Source organism: Diceros bicornis, chromosome 14, assembly GCF_020826845.1.
Source record: "Diceros bicornis minor isolate mBicDic1 chromosome 14, mDicBic1.mat.cur, whole genome shotgun sequence".
NCBI lineage: Eukaryota > Metazoa > Chordata > Mammalia > Perissodactyla > Rhinocerotidae > Diceros > Diceros bicornis.
In genome coordinates this window covers 48,492,505-48,505,875 of record NC_080753.1, presented here as the reverse complement: position 1 = coordinate 48,505,875, position 13,371 = coordinate 48,492,505, and the positions used below count along the sequence as shown (strand labels likewise).

Genomic DNA, 13,371 nt, shown 5'->3' with positions numbered 1-13,371 from the left:
AGATCCTCAACAAAATACTAGCAAACCAAGTCCAGAGATGCATACAAAAAATTATACACCATGACCAAGGGTAATTTATTCCAGGAATGCAAGATTTGTTAAACAAATGAAAATCAATCAATATAATATATCATACTAATAGAATAAAGAACAAAAAATACATTTTTTTCTCAGTGGGTACAGAAAAAGCATTTGACAAAATTCAATATCCTTTCATGATAAAAACATTCAACAAACTAGGAATAGAAGGGAACTTCCTCAGTCTGATACAGGGCATCCTTGATAAACCCAAATCTAACACCATGCTTAATGATGAAACACTGAAAGCTTTCCCCCTAAGATCAGGAAGAAGACAAGGCTGTCTGTCCTTAATACTTTTATTTAACATTGTGCTAGAGGTTCTAGCCTGGGCAATTAGTCAAGAGCATGAAACAAAAGGCATCCAGATTGGAAGGGAAAAGTAAAACTATCTCTGTGAGATGCTCTTATCTATAGAAAATCATAAGAAGTCCACAAGAAAAGCCTATTAGAGCTAAAAACATGTTCAGCAAGGGTGTAGGATATAAGATCATATCCAAAAGCCAATTGTGTTTCTGTATCTTAACCATCAACAATCTGAAAGTGCAAGTAGGAAAACAATTCCATTTACAATAACATCAAAAGAGTATGATAAGAACTGAATAGATGGAACTGTTAAAGGACTAAATAAATGGAAAGACATCCTATGTTCATGTATTGGAAAGATTAATATTGTTAAGATAGCAGTATACCTCAAATTGATCTACACATTCAATCTACACATTCAACACAGTCCCTATCAAAATCCCAGCTGACTTAGTTGCAGAAATTGACAAGCTGATTCTAAAATCGCCTCACCTTCTCCCTCAGAGGGGAAGGGGAGAGGGAGGAGGGTGAAAGGGATAATTTGGTACATGTGTGTGGTGATGGGTTGTAATTAGTATTTTGGTGGTGAACATGATGTAATCTATGCAGAAATAAAAGTACAATGATGTACACCTGAAAATTTTACAATGTCATAAACCAATGTTACTGCAATAAACAAAAAATTAAAAAAAATAAAAAATAAAATCGCCTCACACATATACAAAAATTAAATCATAATCAAAACCCTAAAGCTAATAGCTAAAACTATAAACTCTTAGAAGAAAACATAAGCATAAAATTTCATGACCTTGGTTTAGGCAATGGTTTCTTAGCTATAACATCAAAAGTACAAGTAAAACAAAAACAAAAGTGTAAGTATCACCAACAAAAATTAGATGTCAGACTTAATCAAAGTTTAAAATAATATGTACATCAAAGGACATTATCGAGAAAGTGAAAAAGAATCTACATAATTTGAGAAGATATTTGCAAATCATGTATCTGATAAGGGTCTAGTATTCAGAATATGTAAACAACTCTTACAAGTCAACAACAAAAAGATAAACGATCCAATTTTAAAAATGGGTAAATAATTTGAATAAACATTTGTCCAAAGAAGATATACAAGTGGCTAAAAGCACATGAAAGGATGCTTAACATCATTAGTCATTAGGGAAATGCAAACCAAAACCATAATTAAATACCACTTCACCTCCACTAGGATGGTTATAATCAGAAATACAGACAATAATAACGATGTGGAGGTATTGGAATCCTTATACACTGCTGATGGGATTATAAAATGGCATAGCCACATTGGAAAACAGTTTGGCAGCTCCTTAAGCTGGTGTTACCATACTTCAAATCAAGTGTTACTATATGACCCAGCAATTCCAATCCTAATCATGTATACAAGGGAAATGAAAACGTATAAGCATATGTCTGCACAAAAACTTGTACGTGCATGGTCAAACATATGGATAAAAATATTTGGTATATCTGTACAATGGAATATTCAGCCACAAAGAGAAATGAAGTACTGATACATGACACAACGTGGATGCCTTTGAAAGTATTATGCTACATGAGAAAAGGCAAATACAAAAGACTACGGATTCCATTCATATAAAATGTCAAGAATAGGCAAATCTGTAGAGACACAAAGTAGATTAGTGTTTTCTAGGAGCTTGGGGAAGGGGAGAATGGAAAGTAACTGCCAATGAGTAAAGGATTTCTTTGGGATGATGAAGTTTTCTGGAATTAATATTGTTTATGGTTGCACAACTTTGTGAACATACTAAAAACTGCTGAATTGTACATTTTAAAAGAGTAAATTTTATGTTACATGAATTATATCTCACTCAAAATACTGTATGAGAAAAAAGTTCACCAAGGCAAATTGTCAATAAGGAAAAGAAAGTTATAGAATGAAATAGAGTGTAATCCCACCTACTTAAAAATGTATGCCTAGGGGCCGGCCCCATGCCATAGCAGTTAAGTGTGCGCGCTCTGCTGCTGGTGGCCCGGGTTCGGATCCCGGGTGTGCACCGATGCACCGCTTGTCAGGCCATGCTGTGTCGGCGTCCCATATAAAGTAGAGGAAGATGGGCACGGATGGTAGCCCAGGGCCAGTCTTCCTCAACAAAAAGAGGAGGATTGGCATGGATGTTAGCTCAGGGCTGATCTTCCTCACACACACACACACACACACAAAAATGTATGCCTATCCATGTGCACACTCATATGAAAATGCATAGAGAAAGGACTGGAGTCATATAAGAGAACTGTATTGGGAAGATTTCAAAGGGGGACTCCTTACTCTCTCTATTTTGTATTTTTTGAATGTTATATGTAGAGAATATATTCATATGTTATATAAAACTAAACAAAAAGAAAATGAAGTTAGAAAGTTTGAGATACACACTATCATACTCCATCTTCAATGCTCAGTTCATTTCTCTCCATTTTATGAAGTATTCCTTGATCCTTACATCTTTTACTGATTTGTCTTATCTCACTCTTACAACCCACACATCCCATGCTACATAATTTAGTGCCTATCATATGTTTAAATGAACCAATCATATGTGAAAGCACTTGCTAACCTGTGAAACACAAAACAAATGTCATGGCAACATGTTGGGCAGTCTTTTGGCATTGTCAGTGTGAAATTAAGGATAGCAAAGGCAAGATTGGAAGTAAAGGTCAGAAGTTGGAGAAAGCAGAGTTGGGTGCTGAACCTACATCCTTAAAATAATAATGGTGTCGGAGGTCAAACTGAGATTGTATATTCTGAATTAACATAAAGAAAGACCTCAAATCTAGCAATTTCTAGGCAAATCGATTTCAAGCAAGCAGTGTTTGATAAGAGAGCAATCGTAGTAAGTCCAGAATTCACATAGAAAGTTTTCTGCTATTCTTTGAGGAAAAAAAAAAATGCATCAAAACAAAAACTACAAGACCTAAGTGAATAGGTTGGTGGTCTAGTGGTTAAGATTCAGCACTCTCACCACTGCGGCCTAGGTTCATTTCCAGTCAGGGAATCACACCTCCTGTCTGTCGGTTGTCATACTATGGTCACTGCGTGTTGCTGTGATGCTGAAAGCTATGCCACCAGTATTTCAAATACAGCAGAGTCACCCCTAGTGGACAGATTTCAGTGGAACTTCCAGACTGAAACAGATGAGAAGAGGACCTGCCCACCCACTTCCAAAAAAATGGGCCATGAAAACCCTATGGCTATCAGTGGAGCATTGTCTGATATAGCACTGAAAGGTGAGAGGATGGCGCAAAAACACCAGGCCAGGGCTCCACCCTACTGTGCACAGAGATGGCTAGGAGTTGGAATTGGACTCAACAGCACTAACAACGAGGAATGGATAAGTACACTTCATAATGGTCTTAAAAGCCAAGTTCTTGTCATAATATTGTTTTTATCTCTGCCTTCATGTTGTTTCATGTGTTAGGCTCAATTCCTCAGTTAGATTTCAAAATTGCAATCTACCAAGATTGTTGGATTTTGGGAAAACGCTCATATTTATTGTGCAGCAGCCTCTAGCACTTATTAGATTGAGAACCTGATTAATTTTGTTGATTTAATTGATAGACTGGCCAGTTACAGTGGGCTTGAAAAATGAAAATTAATTTTCCAAAAATATTGAGTCTGTTTTGACTACACCCAAATTAATATATTACATGGTCATGATCACCCGATAAACCTTGCAACACCTATTTCACAGGGATCATAATAAGTCTGACATGGGAAATAAAGTAGAAAAAGGAATTTATCTGACTGTCTCAAACAGCCAGAGTCTGACCGGGCTCTTAAAAATAATCTCTCTTGCTAACCTTTACTAATGTGATTATGATTATTTTTAATGCTCTTCTCATAGCAGATAACATGTGTTGAGAGTGTAAGCACTAGGCACTAAGTTAAACATTTTTATGTGTATTATCTCATTTAATAATCACAACAATCCTATGCAGTAGGTACTATAATCAATTTATTGTACAAATGAGAAAGCTGAGATGAGTGAGTATAAACAACTTGTCCATGACCACACAGCTAGGTGGTGGTGAAGATGTGATTCTGTTTCAAGCCTGCTTAACTCCCAAATTCATGTTCTTTACCAATATACCATTCTAGCTATACAATGCTTAGTATCTGAATATTACTGAGGATCCTGGATTCCCATGTGGTCCTGCCATGGTCGTCTACTTCTTTAGGTCTTCAAAGGATGTGTGTATCCAGAGGACAAACCCCATTAGGGATTTAGTCTCCAACCCCAATAAGATATCTGGTGAACTAGTCTAGATTCTGCGGATGACTCTTCTCGTAGAGGCTAATGTTGGTCCAAGTGGCCTCCTTTTTCCCTTCTTCCTGAGTCCATCCACTTAATGCGCCAGTGCTGAAGGTATGAGTCTAGAAGAAATGACCAAGCAAGAGCATCAGAAACTCATGTTTTCTCTCCTTGTTCTCCCTCATTTCCCCCTTTTTGCTCTGCTTATTCAATGACTCTATTTAATATATCTCATCAATAAAGATATTTTCTTTTTTTGTGTGTGAGGAAGATTAGCCCTGCGCTAATGTCCGTGCCCATCTTCCTCCACTTTATATGGACACAGCCACAGCATGGCTTGACAAGCAGTGCGTCGGTGCGCGCCCGGGATCGGAACCCTGGGCCGCCGCAGCGGAGTGCGCGCACTTAACCGCTCCGCCACTGGGCCAGCCCCAAGATATTTTCTAAGATAAAAAAAGGAGCAAGGCGGAAAAAAAAGAGAAAACCTCCAGAGAGAGAGGTTTTCAATTTTTTATTTTGGCAGAAAAACCAGGAAGCTTGTTAAGCACAAAAATACCAACATCAACCTATCAAAGGGTATTCTGCCAACAGCCTGTTTCAGGAATCATGAGAATCCATTTGATTAGATGATAAGGAAGGGAAACGTCCAAGATTAAGAGAAATGGAAACACTTTTATCCAAAAGGCGAGAGTTCCAGATAGTTACTTATCATTTCATGCACCTCAATGGTCCGGGAAAGCAGGAATAGACTCTTTTAATTTGTCTGGAACTGATGACACCATGAACGTATTGAGTATGTAATTAATAATATTTTAAAATGGGAAAACAATAGTTTTCTGTTCACGTTTAGCTTGAGAAGGAGATCCAGAAAGGTGTGGCATTCATCCATATAGAAAATTCACGTGAGAAATAAAAACTGACTACTTTACCTTTATTTGTTTTTTTTTGTTTGTTTGTTTTGGTGAGGAAGATTGTCCCTGAGCTAACATCTGTGCCAGTCTTCCTCTACTTTATATATGGGACATTGCCACAGCATGGTTTGATGAGTGGTGTGTAGGTCACGCCTGAGATCCAAACCCGTGAACCCTGGGATGCTGAAGCCGAGCACGCGAACGTAACCACCAGGCCGGCCCCAACTACGTTACCTTTGTGAATAATAAGGAAAAGATTTTCAAAACACTAATTTTTTTTTTCCAAAAGTGACATAATGAAGAAAGATATAAGAGAGAAAGAAAAACAAAGCAAAAGAGAAAAGTTAGGGTACTCCCAAGAAATCAAAGTTTATTGGACTAAAAATCAGAAACAATGCTAAATAAAGAAAAAAGCAATGAATTCACATAAATCAGAGAGGAGATGTCGCTGTTAATGAAGAGAAGCACACAAACAAAACCTCTAGTGCACAAAGCAATGAATCCCTCACTATCTCATATTTCAAGCAAACCACAAGAGAGTGCGGGGAAAAAATGAGAGCAACACTTGCAGCTGAAATAACTCTTAAAGGGATAAATTCTTCTCTTTCTCTGTCTTACATTTTCTCATGATTTTCCTCTTGGAATTCAGCAAGCTCTTTTAAAAGAAGATACTTGTAAATGCTGATCTAGCCTTTCACCGGATTAAATTTGTTTCTCTCCACAGTTCTCCGATATTATTGAACATGCCCATAGATTTCTTCTTCACCTTTTTATCCATAACTAAAGTATACCACCTCAAAGCGTCCAGAAGCCCACACCTAACACCCACCAGCACAGATCTGCAAAAACATTTTTCAATGAGTGGGTGGCTGATTTATGGTATGATGATGCAATGTATTCATCTCCTGTACAACTTCTCTGATGATTTTCAAGGATGTATCTACACATTATTGGTAGTCTGATTAGCATCAGTAGACACAGCAGCAGCAAACATCCTGTGTACTTCCCCACCCCCACCTCATTCCTGTCACATGTTTCTACCATTTGAGTTATGATCTCATTCCTAATAGCCTCGAATAGGAGATTATGGAGGTTTTTTTCCCCTTTTTTCCAGTGGGGCTAAAGCCAGCAGGGAATCTTCATTAAAATTCACCAAAAGGCCCATTTGTTTGCCATTTCCCTTCCCTCAACTCCCATATCCCTCCTACCCTGCTGTGAACTCTTCGCAGAGCAGAGGGGTGACCCGTGGAAATCTCACCGCCATGTCGGGGTGCACAATCCAGAGAAACATTCTGAGCTGCTCCTGTCTGTCAAATGAAGATGATAAATATTTGCTGTCTCTGGACACCCCTCCAGGTAGTTTTATATTCACGATTTTATTTTATTCTATATTTTAGGAAACAAGATTTCTTTCCTCATGAACAGGTGCAAATACTGCTGGCATTTATAACATTCCTCAAAGTCAAGGACTAAGAGAGGATCTAGGCTTGCACGATGTTAGTTGTTACAAGGGACCAATATCAGAGGATATTTTTTGAGGTGGTTGTTATTGTTGTTGGTTATTGCTTTCTTCCTCTTCATCCCAGTGAGACATAACTTTGCCAGAGTCATACTTCATACTCATCTATAGGAACATCTGGCCCATGTCTAACATTTAATTTCCACACCATTAGAGTCAAACAATACATGTACATCAGTAGATAATGTAATGCATTATCACGCAAGGCAGAGAGTAGCAATTTATTAGCCTAATTTAAAATAGCCTTCAGCAAAAAATAGTGCATCTTAATTCAGAGTTCTGAATGGAATGACATGTTTTCCAGTAAAATCCAAAAGTATATACTCAAACATGCTTTGGAAAAACTTTCCTGCATACATTATCTTCTGAATTATTCAAGAAGGAAATATCAATTCTGTTTTTTATGTTCTAAACCAATTTTATCCATAATAACACAAAAAGAGATAACCGCCTTAAGAGAAGAGGAAAAAAGGAATTCCCTGGAACATAAGTAGACCCCACGTCTTTATTTCTTAGAAATCACAACTTGAATGTGTAGGTTACTCACAATTTCTTTGCATATACTTAAAATCACAGAAAATTGCTTGCTTTGAATGTAGCATGAATTTTGCTTCAATTTCTTCTCCTTAAGACATTTTCATTACTATTTTAGGTTTATAGACAATGGATATGTAGAGTCTTAGCTTGCCTTTGTGGAAGAATATTATAACTTTTCTAAGGATTTAAATGATATAATCTTAGAAAGTAGCTTAAACTATGGAGCCTGCACAAACCATTGTTATTAAAAACAGGTGTATTCAAATATCGTCTCAGTTCTTATTAATGAAAATCAACGTCTAGTTTCTTGACACAAATATCTGACATAGAAAGATGTGCAGTACTTGTTAGCACTGATAGAAAACATTTCCATTCCCCTAAATATTATAAATGGAAATAATAGTCTATACTTATAGCAAGTATATGGCAATATAAATTCTGAATTCTGTGACACTAACCAAAGCATAGTCATAAGGCTCATTGGATGCGACAATTCAGTCTCAAAATAGGTGGGCAAAATTTGTCATCTTGGGGTCCTCAGGTAGTCCTTAATCTGCTTTGGAATCTTCTTTCCCCGGTGATGTGCAAAGCCCATGGCCAGTCCTTGTGATGAATGCATATACCCAAGTTTTCGTGAGCTCATAGATTAATGAGGGAAGTAAGAAATGCACATACAAAACCAGAGTACATAATATAAAGTGCTAAATACCATAAAAATTTGGAAAAAGTGAGTTGGGAGATGAAGGAGAAAGGGACTTTTTTCTGGCTTTGGGCGACAGAAAGGCTTCAAAACAGAGTTTGCTTTGTGCTGAAATTTAGGGGACAGGTTGGCATACACTGGATATGTTCAGTGACACAGCCCAGAAGGCAAGATCCTGGCCCTTTAAGAGAGTTGCTGAGACTGTACGTCAGTCATGGTGTACCAGAATTAATATGGACCACCCTGCCCCCAAATCCCCATGTTCTACTACCAGGTTTTCTCCCAATAATCCTAATCTCTAGTTTGGATTCACCAGTTAGGTTAAAAATATTTGCTCCTGTTCACTTGTTGAGATCTTCTCTTTGGAACCTATAATGTGACTAATATTTTGTTCACTCTCTTCCACTCCTGCGTTGTGATAGCTGGCCAATTTTGGTTTGGTACTGCTACTCCCTGACCTGTGATTAGCATGGGAGCAAATGGAGGAACCATCCAGGAGAGTGAGGTTTTGTCCTAATCCCTGATTGCCTGAGCTAACTTCTGGACTTTTTACTACATGAACTTCTAAAACCTGTTTTCACCCTTGATAGTCTTCAAATCAGTTTGTGGCTTCATTACTTCACTTTACCCTAGAAGGCTTGAATTTATAACAGATCTAGGAAATTTGTCCACAACCTCAAATACCTAGTCACACGTGCCTTACCCTACACTCAACCCCCAGCGCAGAGGCGCATATGCAAATTAGGTTCCCCAGTCTTCCAAAGTTTTCTAAAGCTGAGAATGGATAGTAACCTTGAGTCGCAGCCTTCTGTTCTATATTATAATAAATGTAATATAGCAAAACAAATTAAAAAGAAGGGTAAAAATTTTAAAGTTAAAATCCACCTCCCCAATCTCAATTTCCCAGTCCCAGCATCATTTCCCAGAGATAATTACATTTAAATGTTTCTAATTTTAGTTCTTGTAGTAATTATCACCATAATTATAAGTACTGGGCTTTTGATAGCTTATATAGACTTCATTCTAGAAAGAAGAGGAATTTAGTTCACTTACTAGAGTCTTCGCCGATGTCCATTCCAATTTATATTATTATTTTCCATTCTTCAAGTGATTACATTCATAATTTAAAATGGTATTTGCTCTTCAATTTCAAAATTATCTTCACCATATAAGATTCTTTTTTTTTTGCCCGATAAATATTTATTGAGTGCCCACATTGAGCAAATCCTGTGCTAGATTCTGGCAATAAAACAGTGAGTAAAACAGACATAAACCCTGTCATCATGGAAATTACCACGTAACGAGAAAGGCAAAGATCAATCAATAATAACACAAACAAGATTCAATGACAAATGCTGCCTAGAAGTTCATAGTTACGAGAATTTATATTAAGGAGGTCAGGGATGGCTTCTCAGAAGAGGTTACCCTTGATAAGAAATCTGAAGGATGAATAGGATTTAAGTCTGTGGAAAATGGTAACAAGAGCATCCCAGGCACAGGAACAGCTCATGTAAAGGCCCTGTGGCAGAGACCTCATGATGAGTGTGATATGGAAGAACCCAGCGAGACTCAAGTGGAGAAATTTGGGAAGAGCAAAGGGGTAAGAGAAAAGATAAATAAAGGCCAGGCAGGCCGAGCTTTGCAGGCTTTATTAAGGGGTTTTGCCTTTATCCTAAGAGCGGGAGGAAGGCACTTAATGGTTTTTAAGCAGAGGCAAATCATTATCAGAAGAGAGTTTCAAAAAGTTTATCCTGACTAATGTTTAGTGGATATGAATAAATGGGCTGGAGTATTATTATTTTCCACCTAGCTCTTCTGTCAGTTTTAAGCTTGCTTTTAAATTACAAGATTTTTGTTATTTTCATTTACTTTGTTACTATATATGAGCCTTCAATGTTTTCCCTATAGGTTGAGTGTAAATGTTAAAAACAATAAAAATATCTATGACCCAGCAATCCCACTCCTAGGTATTTGCCCATATGCAAATAAGTGCACACATCCACCAAAATACTGTGGAAGGATGTTCACGGCTGCCTTATTCATAATGCCAAAAACCAAAAACAACTCAAATGTCCAAAAGAAGAATAGCTAAATTGTGGCGTATAAATGAAGTGATATATTAAATATTACACAGCAATGAAAAGAGAATGAACTACTGGCAAACACAATGATAAGCATGACTCTCACAGCAAAAGAAGCCAGGCGCAAAATAATACACATCATAAGAGAGCATTTAGACGAAGTTCAAGAACTGACGATACCAATGAATAGAGATAGATGTGGGAGTGGTGATTACCATTTTGTGTGGGGAGAGAGATGACTGGAAAGGGACATAAAGACACCTTTTGGGAGTCTAGAAGTGTTCTATATTTTTATCTTAGTAATCGTTACTTAGGTGTATATACCTTTAAAATTCATCAAACCTTATGAAGATTAGCTAATTTGATGCTCATTAGTCTCTATATATTCTACCTCAATAAAAATGTGAAAAGAAAAACAATAAACAGCATTTACAATACTATGATATTACAAATACTCCAGATCCAAGTGACACATTTGGCACAGATTCATGTGTACTCCTCTAAGGAGACTATTCCAAGAGTAAAGGTCAAATTGATTTTTTTTTATCTTATATTCTATAATTTTCTCCAAGTCATACCATATGGACAGTGTACTTTCAAAGTCCTTGCCTTGCATGTCAAAAAATATGTCTGTTTCACTCTCTCATTTGTTTAGCTCTAAATCATTTTCCCTCAGAACATTGAAGGAATTGTTCCATTGTTTTCTAGAATATTATTTTGTTAATGAAAAGTCTAAAGTTGTTCTAATTTTTATAACTAAAATTTTCCTTTGAAAGCTTTAGGGAGCTTTCCTTTACACTTACAGTTCTGAAATTTCACCATAATAAATGTGGATATTGTACTAGATTCCCATTGTTGCTCAACAAATTACCATAAATTTAGCAATTTAAAACACCTGTTAATTATACCATAGTTTCTTAGGTCAGAAGTCCAGGAAAGTCTTAGCTAAATTCTCTGCTCAGGGTCTCACAAGGCTAAAATCAAGGTGTTTAGTGGGCTGCATTCTCATCTAGAGACTTGACTAGGGAGGAATTTACTTCCATGGTCCCTTAGGTTGTTGGCAGAATTCATTTTCTTGAAGCTGTAGAATTCACAACAGCTTGCTTCTTCAAAGGCAGCAAGAGAAAGAGAGAGTTTCTGCTTCTAGTCTCTGAGCTCAGGAAAGTACTAAGCCCCCTTTGAAAAAGCTCACTTGTTTAGGTCAGGCATACTTAAGATAATCTCTCTTTTGATTAACTCAAAGTCAGGCTGATTAAGGACCTTAATTATATCTTCAAAATCCCTTCACTTTTACCATGTAGTGTAACCTAGCATAGAGTTACATCCATGATGGTCCTGGGCCCCTCCTCATACCCAAGGGGAGACTATATAGGGCATGTACGTAAAGGGGTGGGAATCTTGGGGGCCATCTTAAAATATTACCTACTACAGATTTTTTAAAATTATTTTTTACTCTTTTTGATACTCATTTCTATATTCACAAAATTCTGAATAAACTGAGTTCAAGAAATGTTTGTTGAATATACAAATAATAAATGAATACATTGTTACTTTATAGCCCTTTTTAAACCTGAAGATGTGAATCTTCTACTCAGAGAAATTTTCCATCTTCAACAGTATGTTTTAAATTTCTATCTGAACTCTTAATGTATTTTTAATAAATATTATCCATGTCTCAATATTTTCTCTCATGTTTTTCATCTCTTTGTCATTTTGCTTTCTGTACTTAGACATAAGTGCATGGAGAGATAAACGTCTACGAATCTTTCAGATCCCAACTTTAATAACTTGTGTCCAAGTTATTATTCAGTTATCCTATTCAATGTTTTATTTTGACAACCATATGTATCATTTCCAAGAACTATTTCTAGTTCTTTTATCCTGTTCAATTCTGGGTAAGATAGGCTCTCAAATCTCTCTGAGAATACTGAAATCATAATTTTTAAGTTCTCTTTCCCTTCTGAATTATCTGTTTTTTTTCCAGAACCATTACTCTTTTTTATAAGCCCTCTTTTGTTGATTTTATAAACCCCCTTGTTGTAGGTGTTCCTCAAATGTCTGGTGAGCCTTGATTATTTATTTATATTTGTTAGTGAATGGCTGAGTAGTTTTGATGTGGTGGATGGTCCATAACTTTGATTCTATCTCTAAGATGCCATGCTCTTTTCCATCTTTCTGCCTTAGCTCATACTGTTACTCTACCTGCATATGTAAGGCCTTCTTGGTCCCAGCATTCACAAACACCTCCCACCTCTTCAGTCAAAAACACACAGTTTAGAACATAATGTTAGTTGAACATATGTTAGCAGGTTACTGGTATGGTTTTCCTCTGCGTCTATGTGGTCTGTTTTCCCACAGTCTCCCTTGAAAGGGTAGGTTGACTGCAGGCTTTGTGCGTGTGCATGAGGTGTGCCTTGTGACATAATTGACTTTAGTTGTACAGTAAAAGAGTGCAGGCAGTTAGTTGAGGAGCCAGCCAATACAAATTACTCTGAGGATACATTATCATTTTCCTCACTTAGTCAGATCTGTTTTTCTTTTAAAATATCTTGTCTGTTGGAAGGTTTACATTAGTCTTTGCTCTGCTTTTTCATGTACCAGCACCTACACCTATGGTCCCTAATTATCCCCTGGCAGATTGTTCCATTTTCTTAAATGGCAGCTCTTTGCATGTATCATAGGATGGATATGACTGTGAGTCATGCTGTACGAATGGATGTGGGGCTGTGGGTACCAAGACATTGCTGGCTCAGTTGTTTAATAGAGAGTATGTTAATTAATTCCTTAATAACTACCCCACAGCCCACTTTTGCTCTCACTGCTTGACAACTTTGAGCATAGAGCCTTTCCTTTCTCTGCCAGAAAGAAGTGTTCCCACTTCCATTGCAGCCTTCTGTGCAGTATCTGGTTCTGTTCTGGTGGTATATCCATTATTACG

General features: G+C 37.0%; 1 long non-coding RNA gene across 2 annotated transcripts in view; it reads right to left on the bottom strand.

Annotated features, from left to right (window-relative positions):
* Window positions 1-4,373: 4,373 nt before the first annotated feature.
* Window positions 4,374-13,371, bottom strand: part of LOC131414108 (uncharacterized) — a 75,346-nt gene continuing 66,348 nt past the window's right edge. For both annotated transcript variants that reach the window (XR_009222121.1, XR_009222120.1), the window contains one exon: window positions 4,374-4,807. This is a non-coding gene — a long non-coding RNA (uncharacterized LOC131414108). The remainder of the gene's footprint in view (window positions 4,808-13,371) is intronic.